The 21,818-nt window shown below is 38.4% G+C and overlaps 1 protein-coding gene across 4 annotated transcripts in view; it reads right to left on the bottom strand.

Annotated features, from left to right (window-relative positions):
* The window catches only part of EHBP1 (EH domain binding protein 1), a 378,411-nt gene that overhangs the window by 14,895 nt on the left and 341,698 nt on the right, over positions 1-21,818 (bottom strand). The window lies entirely within an intron of this gene.

Genomic DNA, 21,818 nt, shown 5'->3' with positions numbered 1-21,818 from the left:
GTTTGGACCCCTCTCACCCATATGGTACTCCTGGATGAAGCTACTGGTTCCTGGCTTGAGTCTGGTCCCCCACTGTCCATGCAGCAATCTGGGGAGTGAACCAATGGATAGAAGATCTCTCTCTCTCTCTGACTCTTCCTCTTCCTCTGTAACTCTTTTAAAATTAATAAATAATAAATAAATATTTAAAAAATAGTAACTCCAAAGCCAGTGTTACAGGGCTCCTATGTCTCAGTTTTAGAAAATATTTAAGCTTAGGGAATATACCTAGATTATAAATTTTTCTATGTAATTAATTTTTCTACTCCAAGAATATCCTGAAATAGCAGTCAACATAAAAGAAGATTCTCACAGTCTTTACTGATGTTTTCAGCAGTAATTGTCTTAAAACTATTTGTGGATTGATCAGTGGATGGAAGCTGTTTGTTTGTCTCTCAAATAAACACATTTTTTAATCTAAAAAAATTATTTTGTGCCAAAATAAGCTCTTCTTTAAATTCCATTTTTCCTAAATTTTTCCATTTTTCCTATAATTTCTGACAGACTTTTGATGTATTTGCTTCCTACAGGAAGAGGCATAGACAACTTCACCAAAGTTCTTTCTTGATAAATTTATACATAAGAAGCAGCTATTCTCATAGGTTGGATATTAGCAGTGGTCTTCTTGTAACAACTCTATAATAGGGTCTGAACAGCCTTTGTTTTTAGGCTGAAGGTCAGTGTTAGATTTCTTAAGAGGTAATAAACTAAGCACAAAGTTAAGATAGCAGAAACAGCTAAATAAAAAAAGCACAGAAGTAGCCATCATGGGAAAGATTGTAACTCATAAACTTCTTTTTTTAAAAAAAAGAGTTATTTTTTATTTATTTGAAATACAAAGTTATAGAAAGAGGCAGAGACAGAGGGAGAGAGGTCTTCCGTCTGCTGGTCCACTCCCAAAATAGCTGCAATGGCCGGAATTGAGCTGATCCAAAGCCAGGAGTAAGGAGCTTCTTCTGGATCTCCCACATAGATGCAGAGGCCCAAGGACTTGGGCCATCCTCTGTTGTTTCCCAGGCTCATTAGCAGGGAGCTGGATCAGAAGTGGAGCAGCTGGGACCCAAACTGGCGCCCATATGGGATGCTGGCGTTGCAGCTGGGGCTTTAACACCCTTTGCCACAGTGCCAGCCTCTAAAATTCTTTACCTATGGTTTAAAATATGTGTGTGTATGTACGTACCTATGTGTATGTACATACATACACACACATATTTTAAACCATTGGACTGTATGTATATTTATTTATTTATTTTTAATTGCTTTTTACTGTTTACTTTTTTTTTTTTTAATTTGAAAGTCAGTTACACAGAGAGAGGAGAGGCAGAGAGAGCGAGAGAGGTCTCCCATCCGATGGTTCACTCCCCAATTGGTCGCAATGGCCGGAGCTGCACTGATCTGAAGCCAGGAGCCAGGAGCTTCTTCTGGGTCTCCCATGTGTGTGCAGGGTCCCAAGCACTTGGGCCATCTACTGCTTTCCCAGGCCATAGCAGAGAGCTGGATTGGAAGTGGAGCAGCTGGGTCTCGAACCGGCGCCCATATGAGATGCCTGCACTTCAGGCCAGGGTGTTAACCCACTGTGCCACAGTGCAGGCCCCTATTTATTTATTTTTAAGGTACATTTAACATACATTATAAATTGGGAAAAAATACAGTGAGTCACTTTTATAGGCATCATTACACTGGGTAGATACTAGTTTACTTGGAAAATTAATTAGGTATCCTCAATAACTGGAAAACTTGAATTAACAGCTTCCCTTACAGATGGGTAGCTTCCCCCTGCCAGTTCTCCCCCTCTTTTCAGAAAAGAGGGGAGAACACTTTTGTTTGGGCCATACCAGGCAACTCATTTATACCTTCTTCCCATTCTAGAGCCTTCTCACAGTCATATCATAGGTATGACTCAAAAGTGACTTGAGAAGTTTCAGCAATTTAATTATCACAGATGAGCAGGAAGAATTAGATAAGTGATTTTAAATGTGTATGTACAGCTAAATTAAATATTGTGAGAATATTAATAAACTTCTATATGTTCACATAGGTCAAAATTTCTGTAGGTAACTTCTCATTGGGAGAATAATGGTTCATTACTTTTTATTCCTTTGGATACACTGCCTTGGAACCAATTCATAATTCAAGTATTTTATGTAAAACACTTAATTCATAAATGAACTTTAGAATAAAGACCTCTTGGAGCCAGTGTTGTGGTACAGAAGGGTGAAGCTGTTACTTACGATGACACCGGCATCCCAAATGGGTGTTGGTTCAAGTCCTGGCTACTCCACTTCTGATTCAGCTCTCTGCTAATGTGCCTGGGAAAGCAGCAAAATATAATCCATGTCCTTGGGCACCTTGGCACCTATGTGGGAGACATGGATGAAACTCTTGGCTCCTGGTTTTGGCCTGGTCCAGCCCTGGCTGTTATGACCATTGGGGGAGTAAGCCAGTGGATAGAAGATCTTGCTCTCCCTCCTTCTCTCTGTAATTTTGCCTTTTTTTTTTTTTTTTTTTTTTACAGGCAGAGTGGATAGTGAGAGAGAGAGGGACAGAGAGAAAGGTCTTCCTTTTTGCCATTGGTTCACCCTCCAATGGCCGCTGCGGCCAGCGCATCTCGCTGATCCGAAGCCAGGAGCCAGGTGCTTCCCCTGGTCTCCCATGCAGGTGCAGGGCCCAGGAACTTGGGCCATCCTCCACTGCCTTCCCGGGCCATAGTAGAGAGCTGGCCTGGAAGAGGGGCAACCGGGATAGAATCCGGTGCCCCAACTGGGACTAGAACCCGGTGTGCCGGTGCCGCAAGGTGGAGGATTAGCCTGTTAAGCCACGGCGCCGGCCTAATTTTGCCTTTCAAATAAGTAAAATTAAATTAGCAAAAAAAAAAAAAAAGACCTATTATAAATGAAGGAATACCTTTATGAATGCTAACCTGCATTAATTCTGAGCAACTCCTGTAAATAAGACTACGAATTCTGGTAAAACCAAGCATAATGTATAATTTCATACTGCCTATAGTTTTTGAGCCTGGTAAGCTCAGTAATTCTGAATATGAGGCAAAAAAGATGAACAATGAATTTGCATCCAATATGAATTGCCTTCATTCAGACAGGTTTTTTAAAATTGAGCTTCTTGTTCTTAGGCTGAATTTTTTTTAAAGATTTTATTTATTTGAAAGTCAGAGAATGAAGGAGAGATAGAGAGAGGCAGAGAGAGAGGTATCTTCCATCTGTTGCTTCACTCTCAGATGGCTGCAACAGCCAGGGCTGGGCCAGGCTGAAGCCAAGAGCTTCATCTGGGTCTCCAACCTGAATGACAGGGACACAAGCACTTGGGCCATCTTCTGCTGCTTTTCCTATGACATCAACAGGGAGCTGGATTGGAAGTAGAACAGCTGGGACATAAACTGGTACCCATATGGATATCAGCATCACAGGCAGCAGCCTTACCCATGATGCCAAAACACCAGTCCCTAGATCAATTACTGAACCTCTCTAAACTTGTTTCTTCATCAGTAAAAGGTTAATCATATTACTTACTTCATACAGTTGTTAGCAGGAGTTCAGTGAGAAAATCCAAGTCAAGTCCTTAGCATAGCACCCAAGACTAAAGTTAAAGCTATGGTGATGTTTACAAAGAACATAATAATGGTGCGCACAATATGAATACAGAAGCTAGAGATATAAAGATAACCAAAAGCAGTGATCTCTATTCTCAAAAGGACTCAAACAGTCTGATGTGGAGACAGACTTATAACCAGGGACAGACTGAGCAAGGATAATTTTCTAAACAACTCCACAGACATATTTAGTCTTAATTAAACATAACAAAGTCTAGAGTTAGTATGTCATTGGTCATAGCAGGATGGATGAAAAAATATGAGTGGATCACTACAAACCCATATCTGCAGCTGAAAAAATAAAGTGAATGTCCTACTAGCTGAGCAATGCCACCACTGCATACAACAGATGGTAATGGCTGTAGTGACACAACAATGTGGCTGTATCCCAGGTATCAAAAGTCTAGTTATTTGCAGTGGGTTTTGGAGACTTAAGTAGATCATGGAATGCTATTCAATATAAAAAAATGAGAAGGGTAAATTTCAGGATGGAAAATTATGGACTAATGTGAAGCAAGCCTTTGGTGCAGCAGTTAAATCACTGCCTGGGACACCTACATCCTACATCAGAGTGCCTGGATTCAAGTTCCAGCTCCATATTCTATTAAGCTTTCTGCTTATACCCTGAGAGGCAGCCTCTGCTACCCACATGGGAGACCTGTATTGAGTCCTGGTTGCTGGCTTCCACTTGGACCAGTCTTGGCTATTGTGGGCCTTTGAGAAGTAAACCAGCAGATGGAAGATCTCTCTTTCTCCTTCTCTCTTTCAACTAAATTAAAAGAAAATGACGAACAAATGGAACACAACTAATGCTTTACTGGTATCAAAATAATGTAAAAAATTATAATTTTAAGGAAAAATGGATACAATTTGAAGAAAATAAAGTCCTGAACAAGAAAAACAAAATACTTATAAAGGACAAAGCTTTACTGGGAAAGTGGCTTTTTTTTTTTTTTTTTTTTTTTTTTATGTTAAAAGCACAGAATCTAAAATCAGTTCATGAGGGGCTGGCATTGTGGCATAGTAAGTAAAGCCTCCTGTGACACTGGCAACCCATATGGGTGCCAGTTCAAGCAGCAGAGGATAACCCAAGTGCTTAGGCCCCTGCACCCACATGGGAGACCTGAAGGAAGCTCCTGGCTCAGCTACGCCAATCCAAAGCCAGGAGCCAGGAGCTTCTTCTGGGTCTCCCACGTGGGTGTAGGGGCCTAAGGACTTGGACCATCTTCTTCTGCTTTCCCAGGCCATAACAGAGAGCTGGATCAGAAACAGAGCAGCCGGGACTTGAACTGGTGCCCATATGGACGCCAGCACTGCAAACGGCAGCTTTACCCTCTATGCCACAGTACCGGCCAGTTCACTTTCCTGGGCTAGAGGCTGAAGCCAGTGAAGCTGGTGAAGCTAGGAGCTAGGAACTCAATCAAAGTCTTCCAAGTAGGTGGCAGGAACCCAAATTATTTAAGCCATCACCAGTGCCTCCCAGCATCCACAGCAGCAGGACACTGGAGACAGGAGAGGACCTGTGTTTCAAACCCACACATTCCATGATGAGCCATGGGAATCTTAGTTTCTAGGTTAAATGCCTTTTTGATTTTTTAAAATAATTTTATTTATTTATTTATTTATTTGAGAAAGTTAGAGAATTCCCATCCATGCCCCTGCAATGCCTGCTGTGGTAGGAGGGCTAATCTTGAAGTGAGGAACTAAATCTGGGTTTCCTATGTGGGTAGCAACCCTGCCACTTGAGCCATCATCATTCCCTTCCAGAGTCCACATTAGCAGGAAGCTGATAACCTCATATACTTATCTTTTTGTGTGTGATGAGAACACTTAAAATCTACTCTCTTAGCTATTTCATAATACATTACATTTTCTTTCTTTCTTTCTCTCTTTTTTTATTTATTTGACAGCTAGAGTTATAGACAGAGAGAGACAGAGAGAAAGGTCTTCCTTCCGTTGGTTCACCCCCAAATAGCCACTACGGCCAGCGCTGCGCTGATCCGAAGCCAGAAGCCAGGTGCTTCTTCCTGGTCTCCCATGTGGGTACAGAGGCCCAAGCACTTGGGCCATCCTCCACTGCCTTCCTGGGCCACAGCAGAGAGCTGGACTGCAAGAGGAGCAACCGGGACTAGAACCTGGCACCCATATGGGATGCCGGCACTGCAGGTGAAGGATTAACCAAGTGAGCCACGGTGCCGGCCCCGAATACACTACATTTTCATAAACTATAGTCACTATGTTGTAGTACAATAGATCTTATTCCTCCTATGTAATGGAAATTTCCTACTCCTTGACTAACATCTTTCTAATCTTCTCTCTTTGCCTCCTTACTTGCATATAACCACCACTGTACCCTATGCATCTATGAGTTCAACTTTTTTGCATTTCACATGTATGTGAGATCATCATGTAGTATCTGTCTGTGCCTAGCTTAGTTCACTTAATATAATGAGATTTTATGTACCTTATTAATTATCTTTATTTCAAGAAGGAGAGCAGAAAAGAATCATGCCCATTTCCTTCTTGCTATGGGCCACATTCATTTGTAAACCACCTAAGTCTAAGCAAAGCAGAACAGTGCAGAACCTTTTTCAGAAACTTTGTAGTCTATGTAGCATTTCAACAATTACATAACATCTTTAAATCAAATGCATTCAATGATGTTTTTTCCAGACCAGGCCAGGTAAATGGTAAGCTTCAGCAGTATTAATACCTAAACCAATGTTTAACCTTTCCAGTGGACCCATTCTCTTCTCTAGGGTACACAGACTTGTGGGCCCAGCGCTCTGGCGCAGCAGGTTAAAACCCTGGCCTGCAGCGCTGGCATCTCATATGGGCACCGGTTCTAGTCCCAGCTGCTCCTCTTCTGATCCAGCTCTCTGCTATGGCCTGGGATAGCAGTAGACGATGGCCCAAGTCTTTGGGCCCCTGCACCCACGTGGGAGACCCGGAAGAGGCTCCTGGCTCCTGGCTTTGTATCGGCGCAGCTCCGGCTGTTGCGGTTATCTGGGGAGTGAACCAGCAGTTGGAAGACTTCTCTATCTGTCTCTACCTCTCTCTGTAACTCTGTCTTTCAAATAAATAAATCTTAAAAAAAAAAAATATGGACTTGTTCTGTTTTCTGAAAAGGTGTGAGAACAATGTCTCAGAGAAACACTGGCATATATTTCTTTCATCAGATCACTGACAAGCAATAAGGTTCTTCCAGTCTGAGGATAACAATGGTAATAATGATGATAATAACAATATCAAATATATAATAAGGTTATAGAACTTTAACCCAAAGTCATATAGGTAGTTAGTGGTGAAACCAGGTCTCAAATTCAGATTTATCTTGTGAACTATGACTCTTAGCCACCTATCTATGAATCATAGGATTCAGAGATAACTAGTACTTTTTTTCCTTTGAAAGACTTATATTTATTTGAAAGGCAGAGTTACAGAGAAAGGAGAGACAGGGAAAGAGAGAGAAGAGAGATCTTACATCTGTTGGTTTACTCCCCAGGTGGCTGTAACAACCAGGGCTGGGGCAGGAGCCTAGAACTCCATCATCTGGGTCTCCCACATGGGTAGCAGGGGCCCAAGTACTTGGGCCATTCTGCTGCTGTTTTCGGAGGTACATTAGCATTCTGTTCACTTAGTACATCTATCACAGAAGGGATTTTATTTATTCCTCCCATGCAGGCCACTGAGATTTAACCACATCAGTGCAGTATGTCCTACCTTATAAGGAGAGTCAGCATTTTTTCATATAAAGAAATATTCAGAGCTTCCTTGAATTTTATGTTTGCATATTATCTTTCAGAAATAGGGAATCCCAAGGCCAGAGCTGCACAGATCCGAAGCCAGGAGCCAGGAGCTTCCTTCAGGTCCTTCCATGTGGGTGCAGGGACTCAAGGGCTTGGGCCATCTTCTACTGCTTTCCCAGGCCATAGCAGAGAGCTGATGGGAAGTGGAGTAGTCGGGTCTCGAACCGGTGCCCATATGGGATGCAGGCACTACAGGTGGCAGCTTTACCCACTATGCCACAGCACCAGCCCTGATGCTGGCATCTTATATGGGCACCGGTTCATGTCCTGGCTGCTCCACTTCCAATCCAGCTCCCTGTTAATGGCCTGGGACAAGCAGCAGAAGATGGCCCAAGTGTTTTGGCTCCTGCCACCCACGTGGGAGACCCAGAAAAAGCTCCTGGTTCAGCCTGGCCCAGCCCAGGCTACTAGGGAGTGAACCAAAGGATGGAAGATTCATTCTCTCTCTCTCTTTCTCTCTCTCTCTCTCTCTTCCTCTTGAATTCTAACTTTTTTTTTTTAATTTTTTTTTTTTTTTTGACAGGCAGAGTGGACAGTGAGAGAGAGAGAGACAGAAAGGTCTTCCTTTGCCGTTGGTTCACCCTCTAATAGCTGCCACGGCCGGCGCACTGCAGCCGGCGCACCACGCTGATCCAAAGCCAGGAGCCAGGTGCTTCTCCTGGTCTCCCATGCGGGTGCAGGGCCCAAACACTTGGGCCATCCTCCACTGCACTCCCGGGCCACAGCAGAGAGCTGGCCTGGAAGAGGGGCAACCGGGACAGAATCCGGTGCCCCGACCGGGACTAGAACCTGGTGTGCTGGCGCCGCAGGAGGAGGATTAGCTTATTGAGTCGCAGTGCCAGCTTCGAATTCTAACTTTCAAAATAAATAGATTTTTTTAAAAAAGCAAGATCCTCCTGTGATTTCTGGGATTACTTATTTATTATTAATTAATTAGTTTGAAAAGCTGAGAGACAGAATGAATCTTCCGTCTGCTTGTTCACTTCCCAAATGTCCACAACAGCTGGGAATGAACAAAGTACTTGAGCCATCATCTGCTGCCTCCCAGGGTACAAATTAGCAGAAAGCTGGATCACAAGGGGAGATGGGACTAGTGCCCAGGTACTTACATATAGTATGCAGGCCTCCGATGAAGCACTTAACCTACCAGCCACAACTGCTAGAGTTATTGATGGAGCAAGGCATAGTGATTCCTTCTAATAGTCTCAAACTTTTTCTGTCAATGCAAGCACCAGAAAAGGCCTGCCTGCAGAAGTAAATCACTGGGTAACTTGGTGCAAGTGTTAAGATGTTAGTTTCCTTGAGCATGAGGTTTCCATTTGAGTCAAAACAAATGGTATTAAAAATGTTAAATGTTGGTTCCCTCTAATTTTAATCTCATTAGAATTTTAAATGTTTATGACTATTTTAATGATGTATTTTCCTTAGAAAATGTTTTATAATTGAAATAATTTCTGAATTTTTAGAATTATATATTTTTGAAATATATATGATTTAATTTTTAAAAAACTTTAAAAGTTAAAAAAACATTAATTTTTAAAAAATTAAAGCATTAAAATAAACCAATTTTAAAATAAGTAAAAAAGTATATCAACCTAAATGTATTTCTTGACTCACAACTTTAACTTTCCTCACAGAGCTAGATTCTCTGAAAGTATAACAGATCTGGCCCAGATTGGGTTTGTCAAACTATAGCTCAGACATGTCCTTGTGGGGTTAACATGCTATTATGGAAGAGATGTTAATGTTTCACATAATTTCTAGATTTGGCCACCAAGTGGTGCTATTAATTCAGAGGGAACTGGTTTGCGGGGCATGGAATTGGATGGCTTTCAGGTGGGTAAAGAATGAAGAAGCTCTATACACCAGTCAGTAATTGCAGGGAAACGCTCACTAAGTTAAATGTTTGTAACTCTGTCTACTGTTAACTCACAAATTATCTCCCACTCAATGTTATCAGTTTAAAAACAGAAGGAAAAAGTAAGTATATAACAAACTAACATTATTTTGATGGAGTTTCCATTGCATCCTCTCAGAAAAATAACTATATACTTGTATCTGTTTCAAACTTTATCCTTTAAGGGTATGCAACTGTACAAAGAATCATACTACTTTATTAATCTTTCTCTATAAAATTCCTCCAGGTCCCATTAAAACAAAAGAATTAAATTCTTTACAAAAAAATAACTATCCAGAAAACATAAAAAATTAACTCATGGGGTGTGTGAAGTCCCGGCTCCACTCCAGATTCAAGCTTCCTGTTAATGAACACCTTAGCAGGTAACAGGTGATGGCTCAAATAGTTGGGTCCTTGCCACAACCATACAAGACCCAGATTGAGTTCAGCTTAACCCAACCCCAGCTGTTGCAGACATTTGGAGAGTGAATCAGCAAATATGAGCTCTCTCTCTCTCTTTATGTATATGTCTTGCTCTGCCTTTTAGATAAATAAAATAAGAGATTTTTAAAAATGAATTTCTAATATTAAGCATGCTAAATTTCCAATTTATTTTTAAAAATCAATGTAATAGTTTTCTTAATTTATATCATAAAATTTTCTTGAGGAAATAGTTGTTCTGAATGCACAAATACCTTTTACATTCTAGCTCAGATGTGACATGGGGAACACTCAACAGACACAATGACTGCATGTATTCAGTTTATACACAGAGGTCTATGGAGTATTAAACAGTATTAGTGGGGCAGGTGTTACAGCACAGCAGGGTTAGGCTGCCCCTTGGGAATCCTGCATACCATTTCTAAGTGCCTGGGATTGAGTCCCATTTCTCATCCAGATTCCTACTAATGTGCCTGGGAGATAGCAGATGATGGCCCAAGTACTTGGGTTCCCATTCCTCTTGTGGGAGAGCTAGATGGGATTCCTGGTTCCTGGCTTTGGCCAGACCCAGCCCTGGTTACTGCAGGCATTTGAGGAGTGAACCAGTAGATGGATGACTCTCTCTCTCTCTCTCCCTACCCACACCCCCACTCTGTTACTCTGCCTTTTAAATTACCAAAAAAAAAAAAAAAACAAAAACAAAACCTTAGGAAAAACAGTAATTTACTGTCCACTAGAAGAACTGGCAATTCTTTTTTTTTTTTTTTTTAAAGATTTATTTATTTATTTGAAAGGCAGAGGCAGAGAGAGGGGTCTTCCATCTGCTGGTTCACTCCCCAAATTGCCACAATGGCCGTAGCTGTGCTGATCTGAAGCGAGGAGCCAGGAGCCTCGTCCGGGTCTCCCACACAGGTGCAGGAACCCAAGGACTTGTGTCATCTACTGCTTTCCCAGGCCATAGCAGAGGGCTGGATTGGAAGTGGAGTGGCCACAACTCGAACCAGCACTGGGATGCCGGCACTGCAGGCAGCGCTTTACCGGCTGCACCACAGCACCAGCCCCCTGGCAATTCTTGATGGAAAGGTAACAGGGAAGAGAGCAGAGGAGTGGGGTAGGGGAAGAAGAGAAAGAGTTGTGATAGAATGGGAGATGTGTATATCAGGAGCTAAGGAAATGGGGTCAGTGCTGTGGAGTAGTAGGCTAAATCTCCCCTTGCAGTGCTGGCATCCCATACAGATACAAGTTCAAGTCCTGACTTCGACTCTTCCAATCCAGTTCCCTGCTAATGTGCCTGGGAAAACAACAGAAGTTGGACCAAGTGCTTGGGCCCCTCTACCCACATGGGAGTCCTGAAAGCAGATCCTGGCTCCTGGGTTCAGATCTGTCCAGCTTCAGCCACTGTGGCCATTTGGGGAGTGAACCAGTGGATGGATCTTTCCGTCTCTTCCTCTCTCTGTCTGTAACCTTGCATCTCAAACAAATAAATACAATCTTAAAAAAAAAAAAAAAAAAAGAAGCAAAAACACAAGAAGCTAAGGAAAAAAAATTAAAGTGAAGGTAAAAACTAATAACAATGAAATTATGAATGGCAGCAACACCTAACTTGTTTCTTACTTTTTATTTATTTTCATTTAATTTGAAAAGCAGAGAGACAGATCTTTCATCTGCTGGTTCACTCTCCAGATGCCCATAACAGTGAGGCCTGGGCCAGATCCGAGCCAGGAGCTGAGGACTCAGTTTATATCTTCCATGTGGGTGACAGGGATCCAAGTATTTGAGACATCATCTGCAGCCTCCCATGGTGTGCATTAGCAGGAAACTGGATTCTAAGTAGAGGAGCTGGGACTCTAATCTGAATCTGTGACATGGGATGCAGGTGTCTCAAGTGGTGTCTTAAGTGCTAACCAAATGTCTACATTTTTAAAATTTATTTATATTTTATTTATTTGAAAGACAGAGGCAGATAGAGATCTCTTACCTGCTGGTTCACTCCCCAAATGCCAAAAACAGCCAAGGATGGGCCAGTTCAAAGTCAGAAGCCTGGAATTCAATTTCTGTCTTCCATGTGGGTAGCAGATACCCAAGTATTTGAGCCATTACCTACTACTTTCCAGGGTACACATCAGCATGGAAGCTGCAGTTCAGAGTGGATATAGAACTGGAACCTAGGTCTTCCAATATGGGATGTAGGCATCCCAAATGGCATCCTAACCATTGGAAAGACCTTTCTCTCTGTCTCTCTCTCACTGTCTGTAACTCTCTAAAATAAATAAAATCTTAAAAAAAAAAACAGCTGAGGAAACAGAGGCTCAGAGAGGTTAGCTAGCTTGTTGAAGACCACCCAAATTCCAACTGAGATCTTAACTTGTTTTAAATCTATGATTTGGGGACCTGGTGCTGTGGCACAGTGGGTTAAAGCCCTGGCCTGCAGTGCCAGCATCCCAAATGGGTTCGAGTCCTGGCTGTTCCACTTCCAATGCGCCTGGGAAAGCAGCAGAGGATGGCCAAGTCCTTGGGCCCCTGCATCCACCTGGGTGACCCGGAAGAAGCTCCTGGCTTGAATCAGCTGAGCTCTGGCCATTGCAGCCATTTGGGGAGTGAACCAGTGGATGGAAGACCTCTCTCTGTCTCTACCTCTCTCTGTAACTCTGTCTTTCAAATAACTAAATCTTTAAAAAAAAAAAAAAAATCTATGCTCTGGGAGAAGACACTGCGATGCAGCAGTTAAGCCACCTCTTGGGACACCTGCATCTCATATTGGAGTGCCAGTTCCAGGCTCCACAGTTCTGCTTTCAATCCAGCTTCCTGCTAATGCATCCTGGGAGGCAGCAGATGATGGCCCAAATGCTTGGAGTTCCTGCCACCCATGTCGGAGACCTGGATGGAGTTTCTGGATCCTGGCTTCAGGCTGGCCCAGCGCTGGCTGGCACTTTCTCTGCCTTCCAAATAAAATAAACATTTTTTAAAAATAAAGTCTATGATCTTAAATCTCTATTCCCTTAGTCTTTGTAACACTATGAGTTTAGCATACATTATCCCCATGTTTTTCAAATGTGGTATGTGGATCTTCTGTATTAGAACTGCCTACAAGATGAGCTTCTTTTCAGATACAGTGAATCAAAGTCTTAAAGCAAGACCTGAAATCTGTATTTGCAACAAATTCCTCAGGTTTGTTTTTTTTTTTTTTTTCCCTATAAAAGTTTGAAACCACTGTCTTGGCCCTTTCACAAAGAAGTCAATGAGACCGATTTTTCTTTTCTTTCTTTCTTTTTTTTTTAAAAGGGTGATATTCCATGTATAACATGTTATTTTAGCATTGGCATGACATTACCCAAATTTAATTTCACATTCAGAAGAAAAACATGCTGCTGCCAAATCAGTTCAAATGCCTAAATTTTGTTTCATAGTTGTTGAGAAAAAACACATTTTCCTGGAATTTCTACTTTTTTAAATGTTACAAAATTTTATTGCCACCTAGATTAAGGATGTACCTCACTTTAGGCAATAGGCATGTTCCAAATTGAAAATTATGGTGATGTGATAATTCTTTGAGTTCAAGAATTAAATTTTATACTTCCAATTTAAAATTGCTAATAGCAGGAAATACTTTCTAAGTACTGGTGGATATCATATATATTTTTCTGGATACATTAATAAACATGAGTCAGCAGATGAGAAAGTCAATTTAAGACCATATAGTAAAAAGTTGTGACACACAATGAGTGCCAAATACAGAAGGAGCAAATGTTAGAAATGAGAACCTGAGGAGACTCTCTGTATTTCTGAATCAGAGAGGTTCCTTTCTAGAAATCCTATGATCCAACACCTATTGCATGAACTAGATGGTTCAATAACAGTCAAGTGCTACTATTCTGGATATAATTTATATGTTCCTTCGTTAAATTTTCCAAATAAAGAAATTCAGAATAGATGTCTAAATAAAGAAAACCCAAGAGCAAAATGTTAGTTTTAATTTAGCTTGTAACTACAGGAGAGAGAAATCATGGAAACTAAAGGCCATCATTGTGGGGCAGTGGGTTAAGCTGCTGCCTGTGATGCTAGCATCCTATATGAATGCTGGTTTGAGTCCTGGCTCTTCCACTTGCAATCCAGCTCCCTGCTAATATACCTGGGAAAGCAGCGGAATAGTCTAAGTACTTAGGCCCTTGCCACCCAAGTAGAAGACCTAGGTGGAATTCAAGGCTCTGTGGCTTCAGCATGGCCCAGCTGGGGCAGTTGCAGCTATCTGAGAAGTGAAACAGTGGATGGAAAATCTCTCCCCTACCAACTCTGCATTTCAAATAAATAAATCATTAAAACAAAACAACAAAAAAAAGAACTTAAAGATATTACTGATTTTTAAAATTCAAAGTATAGGAGTGGTTTCTGGCCCAGTGGTTAAAACAAGCAGTTAAGATACCTGTGTCCTAAATCAGAGTGTCTAGGTTCAATATATGTCTCTGGCTCTTGACTCCAGCTTCCTGACAATGCTGACCTTGGGAGGGAATGATGATAGTTCAAGTAGTTGGGTCCCTACACCCATGCGGGAGAACCGGATTGAATTCCCAGCTCCTTTGACCCGGCCAGGTCCAGGCCCTTGCAGGCACTTGAGGAATGAACCAGAAGATGAAAGCTTTCTCTCTCTCTCTCTGTTTGCCTTTCATAAAAATAGAATACAATAAAATAAAAGCTAAAAAAAGACAAAATATACAAAGTAAAGAACAAAAGTACCATAATCCCCTTAAAATATAAACTCTTGCTTCTTAAAAAAATGTATTTATATGTTTAATTTACTTGAAAGGCAAATAAAGGCATGTTAGTTGGAAGCTAGAGCAGGGAGCAGAGCTGGGACTCAAACCCAAGTACTCTGGCATGAGAAGTGGGCCTCTCAAGCAGTGTCTTAACCACTATGCCAAATGCCCATGCCTAAATTCTTCATTCAAAACAAACTTAACTATTTTGTTTACATTATCAATAGTTTGAAGTGGTCTTTTATACTTCTTAATTTTTCTGTACATTTTAAATAGAATGTAACTCCATGAAGTTATTACTTTTTTTAAAAGATTTATTTTATTAATGTGAAAGGCAGAGTTAGAGAGGGAGAGAGAGATTTTCCATCCATTGGTTCACTCCCAAAATGGCTGCATCAGCTAGGCCTGATCCAGACAGAAGCCAGGAGCCAGCAGCTTCCACCGGGACTTGGGCCATCTTGGCTGCATTCCTAGGTGCATTAGCAGGGAACTGGATTGGAAGAGGAATAGCAGGGACTTGAACTGATGTCCATATGGGATGCTAGCTTGCAGGTGGAGGCTTAACCTGCTACGCCACAACACCAGACCCCAGTTATTACTTCTTGCAATCAGAAAATGTTATACTATTTTGCATTCTTGGAAGTAGGTAACATAAAGATTAAAATTTTGACACAACTATAAACATACAGATATACAAAACAGACATATCACAGCACATTTACCAAAAGTATATTAGTGTTTTACTTCCCAATAGGAATGGATATCAACTATTAGAGTCCATCAAAGGATATGGCTCATTGCCTTTGGAAATTGTGTTAAAAAATCATTTTGCAGAAAATTTTCAGATCTAAAATGTTATATCTTAATCAGTTTCTTTATTATCATATAGATTCAATGCCTTATGTTGTCACTAGTAATTTTCTCAGTAGAGAATGATATAATTCTATACTATTTCAAAACAGCAATAGATAGTACAGTATAGTTAGGTAATACAAATATATATATATATATATAGTATAGATAATTTTATTCACTTTATAACACCAAACTCTCTCATTTTGTTTTTATTTTTGGAACATTCCTTTGCAGAGACAATATTATGACCTTTTCTGTCTATTTGTTATTTTATATGTGTAGAGCTCAAATGAAAACATTTTACCTTAAAACCTAATTTTCTATTAAGGTGATGTTAAAAAAATTTTCATGAATGAAAATATATAGCTTTTTAAATTTCTTTTTAGTTTTGTAACTAAAATGTCAAAATAGACATTTCACTTAAATGAATTTTTTAATAACATGCCTCTTTTCTCATTATTAGTATGAAAATTGATATATCATGTCTAATAAAAAAGAATCTATACAAAATGGAGACATTTTATTACACAAATACTAATTCCCATCCATAATTAGAAGAGACACAGAAATATCATACTAAATGACAGAGAATACAGAATTAACATATTATAAAAATTATTGTTATATTTAGAAGATATGCTCTTCTTTTCCCTGATGTTAATAACTTGGTTGTCCAAGTTATTCTTGTTTCTATAGGATTCCTGCCCCCCGCCCCCATTTTGTTGTAATGTGAAGATTATAATATCTTAAGAGGCAATATTTAAGCCACAAGAAGAAAGTACAATGCACAGAAGTCTAATTTTCTAGGAAACAAAATTTAAAGGAAAGTATATAGAAACAGCGAATATATGGATTAAATGTGAGAAACACTGGCAGAAATTTCCTCACACAAAATCTGACAAGTATTACTATACCAAACATCCTTTCCTTCCTTTCTTGGTTACTTATTAGTTGTACAGATTCAGTTTAATTATAACTTCTGACATCTTGTATAAGAAAACTACCCAGTGTTAGTTTTCATCTTCCCTTTTCTAGATATAGGTATGATAAGAGATGAAGCTGATAATTCTTACTCTAGTAGTAAGTGAAAAAAGGAGAGATAGTGAAAAATAAATTCCTTACAAATAAATCATTAAAATCTCATAAAAATAATCATTTACCAAAGAACACATTTTTATAGCAGTTACTGAGGAATTTTAATTTTATGTTGTTACTTATCACCTAAACCATTAAAAATCATATAATTTGCTATTTTCTAAATAACACAATCGTATGTTGTACATAGGTCCTGTTTTAATGTTAATGAATTTATAGACACAAATAGCTAGCATCAAGGATATGGTGAAAAGCAGAACACTTCAAGCATTTAATACAGCTAAAGGGGCAGATTACAGATCAATAACAAAATCACCTGGCAAAAAAAGGAAAAAGGTGTTGCATTCAAAGGCTTTTTGCTTTACATTTGAAACAATACTGAGAAACCTGTATTTTAGCACTTGTACTCAACAGGCACTCCAAACTCTGCACCGATGAGAAGAGAAACCCATCCTTTCTAATAATCTTGTGACAAAAGCTAAAAGACATCATCCTATTAACTAGTGATCTCAACTGCTAATGCGGAGTACTTCCTGGTGCCTTTTATGTAGAATGCTGCTATTTAAAAACCACTAAACATTCACTGTGAACAACACAGAATCATTCATCTTTTATCAGCATCTCTTGTTAGAAGAGTATGAGTGGGGCTGAAGGTGTCATTGATATTATGGAGTGGAAATTAATCAGAAATTTTTCTCATATTTTCCTCATCTCACTAATTTACTTTTGTTCAAATTTCCTCCTGTTAAAAAGTTCATACCCAACCCCCTGTTGTACTCTTTTAAGTTGAGAATATTCAACGAGTGCGTCCACTGAAAAGCACCAGGTCCTAACACAAAAAGCATTCGAAATTCTCATTTAGTTGTCTTTATTTTGCTAGCGCCATGTGGTCCTTGAAGATGTAGAAAACACGGGAAGCCAAGTAAAGATCAGAGCAAGCTCATTAGCATTCTGACAAAATTGGAGTGGTGGAGATGTATAGTTTGCCTAGTTTGTCGTTTTGAAAGCTACCGGTGGTAAGCTTTCTATTTCATTGTGCCTTTGTCTTTTAGGGGGGGTTCAAAGCAGCAGGGTATTTGTTAGCTCTGGGTTTGCACAATGCATTGTGGGAACCTTTCCTGCACATTCAGCTCTATATAGTATCATTCCAGTTTGAGTCAAAGTTTTTTTTTTTTTCCACCATTTTAAAGAAGGGACGTGTGTATGAATCTTAGAATATGCCCTTACTACATTTATCACAGCTTTGCCTTTTCCTTTGCCCTATCATGAAGTCCAAAGAGAGTGAGAACCTAAATTAGATTGTCAATCGTTTACAAATGTTGCCATTCATTTTAGAATACAACATTAAAACATTAATTTATTTTCTGCTGTCTTAAATAACTAACAAGAAACTCACAGGACTGATTCAGTTAGTTAAAATTCAAAAGCTTATTGCTCACTGAATAAGATCCCAATTCTATTTTTGAAACAAGTGTAGAGAAAAGAAATGGTTGTGCTTTAGAATTATGTAAATAAAGAATGCCTCTTAGAAGACTTAAATAAGTTATTACCCCACTCATTTGATTTTCTTCATCGTCATCTTCTTTTTGCTTTTCTTTCTTTCTTTCTTTTTTTTTTTTTTTAATGTAAAACTCACTCTGAAGAGCTAAATTGGCTACATTAATACTACTATTCAACATGAATGTTTCCAAGTTGCAGTGAAATGGATAAAGGTCTTTGGGGATGAATTTATCTGCTAAATCCTTGTGGTTGCCCTCCTATCTTGGATGATGACCCAAAAGAATGTCAACAGCTCATTTTCCCAGAGAGCTGGAAGGAGTCCCTATGCAAGCCATAATCTGCACATTCTCAAAGAACCATTTCAAACATTATATTTCACAAGCTGTTTTAAGTGATTTTCCTCTCATCTCTAGTATCCTAACAGGACTTTGGCCATCAGTACTTCTGCAATGAGGGCTAAACCAAGTTTTACAAGTGAATTCTACATATGGCATATAAATTTTCAGATTTACTTTCAATGTATATCTTAGAAACATGGTCATCTTGTTACAATAATATGTTTATGACATAAGTAAAATACATGTGTAAACTAAAGATTAGTATTTTTGTTGCTATGAAAAAAGTACTATTTTAGTAGTCATTATTTTACTTAGAATCAAATCTAATTTATGAGAAGGATCTACAATCTTTTTTAATTTGTAACTATTAAAAGAATAAAAGAAGTTACAGAGCAGTGGTGAGTGAAATATAGTATATGAGAAATCTGGTACAACTAGTTTAACAGCAGAATGGACCATTTCTACATGGAGCCTTTAATACAGCAGCATTTGATTATATCACATTTTCTACAGTAAGAAACCACAAGACAGGGTAATATGTTGTCATGGTAGGGGGAGCATTTATATATTAACTGTTCATATTATTTTAGGACATGTAATGAAAATAATGCAACTTCTTCTTTATTTCTAATTTAGGCTTTAATTTTAATTTCTTCTAGTTTTAGTTAGGCTTTCTCCTACAATTTAAATGTTCAGTCTTAAAACAACAATGAAAAGGAAGCCCAGAAAAGATTTGCTATATACCATTTTGTGCCAATGATATGGCTACTTCTATATTGTTAAAACTTAAAACTTAATTTAAAGCTTAATATTTAAATGACCCAGCACTGAACTGTTCTGCTGCTAGTCTGAAAGCTAAAAAAAGAGGATGTTAATACAGTCATAATGACTGAAATACATTACAATATAAGGGTAGCTATAAAATTAGTTATTTTCTTCAGTGCATTTATCTACCAAAGTTTCCTGAATAAAATGATATGCACCAGCGATATCAAACTGGAGAGCAGCCAGGTGTATCTAAATCTAGCTTTAAAACAAATATTTTTAATATTTGTTAGTGGCATCGAAATTACTTAATTGTATGGAAAACAGGATATATGCCTCCTGAAATCATTTTCAAGACATATTTTCTATCTTGAATTTAGGCTTCATTAGAAACAAATTCTGACTTGTAATACCAAGATTGCTGAAATATCACTGTCAAACAACTATAAAAAGACATGTGAAAAAGCTAGACTTTTTAAAAGCCCCGCAACTTAACAATTTTATAATAATTAAAGCATATTACATTTACAGAGATAATATTTTCAAAGCCCCGCCAAAATGAAGTGGTGTTAAAGCACTGTACATAACCAAATGCATTTGTATAGCTGCACAAGCTATACACACACAAACACAGCTTTTTTTTTTTTTTTAACACTATATCAAACTTGAAGCTTCTTTACAAGTATTCATTTTGTAGTGATGTTTAGGCTGCTATGACTTAAAGGCCAGATGTTTTTCACAAATGACTAACAATCGTAGTTAGAATAAATTAATGATTGATTTTTTAAAGCTTTGATGGAATTAAGCATACTTCTTTTCTCAAAGTGCCCATGTGAATGTTTGCCTGTTAAACTTCTCCCCCCACCTCTTTTTTTTTTGACAAGTGAGGCCACCCGGCAGAAAACAACTGATGCAAAACCCAGGAGTAATCCCTCTGTTTAGTTCAACACTATGGTTAGCCTTAACACTGCCTCTATTATCCAATGGATTTAGAGAGAAACTTCCATTTATTTGTTGGCCTCAGTTTTCAATTCTGTTGCCCTCTTTAAGGAAACCTAGACTTATTCCTATGTAAATACATTTGCATAATGGTACAATGAAATGTTCTAGAATTTTGATTACTCAAGCAAGCCAAATAGGGGCTGTATACATATGTAGTTTGAAAAATAAGTGAAAATAATCAAGATGTAATAATCCTACCAAAGATTTTAAAGCATAGGGCAGTGACTCTGTACCATTCATGACATAAGACTAATATAATTCTCTGCAACAATGTTTTTACAATAGGTAGAAATCTATTTTCACATACATGAAATCAAGAAACCTGAGAAACTTATTCTAGTATCACAAAATCAGTGTCAAATTCCTATATTAACATTTGGGATTTTTTTTTTTTTCTGAAGGACTCCTTTAAAATATGTATCCTTGTTACACAGATAATCTTTTATATTAGCAATATTTAGAACCTTAACAAAAAGTTTGTTTTCCATGAGAAAAGCAGGATAGAATATGAATTTATTCTAGGGGATTCAGATTAGGTATTCATTTAGCTGTGAACGCACTCATTATAGCAAATAATCTCATATGATTTTTTAAGATAGATTTTTAAAACTTAGATTGTGTTTTCTGAAGCCTTTGTACTTTTTTTTTAATCAACTGTGTTATAATACTGTGGCTTAGCAGAGTCACAAAATACCTGCTCTAGTCACAGCTTTGTGCCAAACTTTTACTCTGGCCTAAATGTTTTCATCAGTAAAATAAAAGGTCTAAGCTACATGATCTCTAAGACTTCGTATCTGCTGACATTTATAACTACGTGGTAGTGATATATACCAAAAAAAGTGCAATAAGTTAAAAGTCAAAATAGGAATTTGTGTCCAAAAGTTCATTCTCAGCCTTTCTTACTCTACAATTGCTTTAAAAAGTGAATAGTATGAATTGTACTATATACGTATGCGTGTGTGTGTATATAAATATATGGATTGCATGAGGCCGATATTCAGTAACAAAAATTCATAATAAAAATCACATAAGGCTTAATAAGGAAATCTTAAAATTCTTTGGAATACTCTTTCTTAGCAGCTTTCCTTATTTAATGCAATGAGCGTTTATGCCGAGCTAAACACATCACCTAGAATACGTTATTTACATAGTAATTTAAAGACAGTAGAATCAGAAAACCTACTCATTCTTCCTTAGCTTGTCTATCCTAGGAATGAAGATATTAGTTGCTAGAAATATTCAGTTAAGAAAGGTTCACAATGACATTCAGATGTTCTTGTAAGATATTTTAACTTTACCAAGTAGGTAAAATAGAAAAATGATGATGACATTCCATTATCCAAAAGAGAAGCAGAGGTCCCTAAATGAAAATATACTTTGGTTTTACAGTATACAGTATTCTCTTGGGAATAAAAGATAAACGTGAATTTTAGAGTGTTAGCAAATCATGTAAATTTCTTCTATAAAATTGATTTCCCCATTGGAGTAAGCACATCAATAAAAAAACAAATGAACTACCAAAGTGCCTCAATTAACAATTTTGCAAGTGAATACAGACATTAGTGCAACATTAAAGTCTATGCCTTGGCATATCTTTTTCTGTTAACATTTCAATAGACCAATTAAATGACCTTTCCCCCTTCAAACTCAATTAAGCTATATGAACTTCAAATACCACCTTACCATGTATTTACACAGAGGAAATTAATTTTTTAGTTT

Source organism: Lepus europaeus, chromosome 13 (assembly GCF_033115175.1).
Source record: "Lepus europaeus isolate LE1 chromosome 13, mLepTim1.pri, whole genome shotgun sequence".
Taxonomy (NCBI): Eukaryota; Metazoa; Chordata; class Mammalia; order Lagomorpha; family Leporidae; genus Lepus; species Lepus europaeus.
This window is presented reverse-complemented; position numbering and strand designations above follow the sequence as displayed.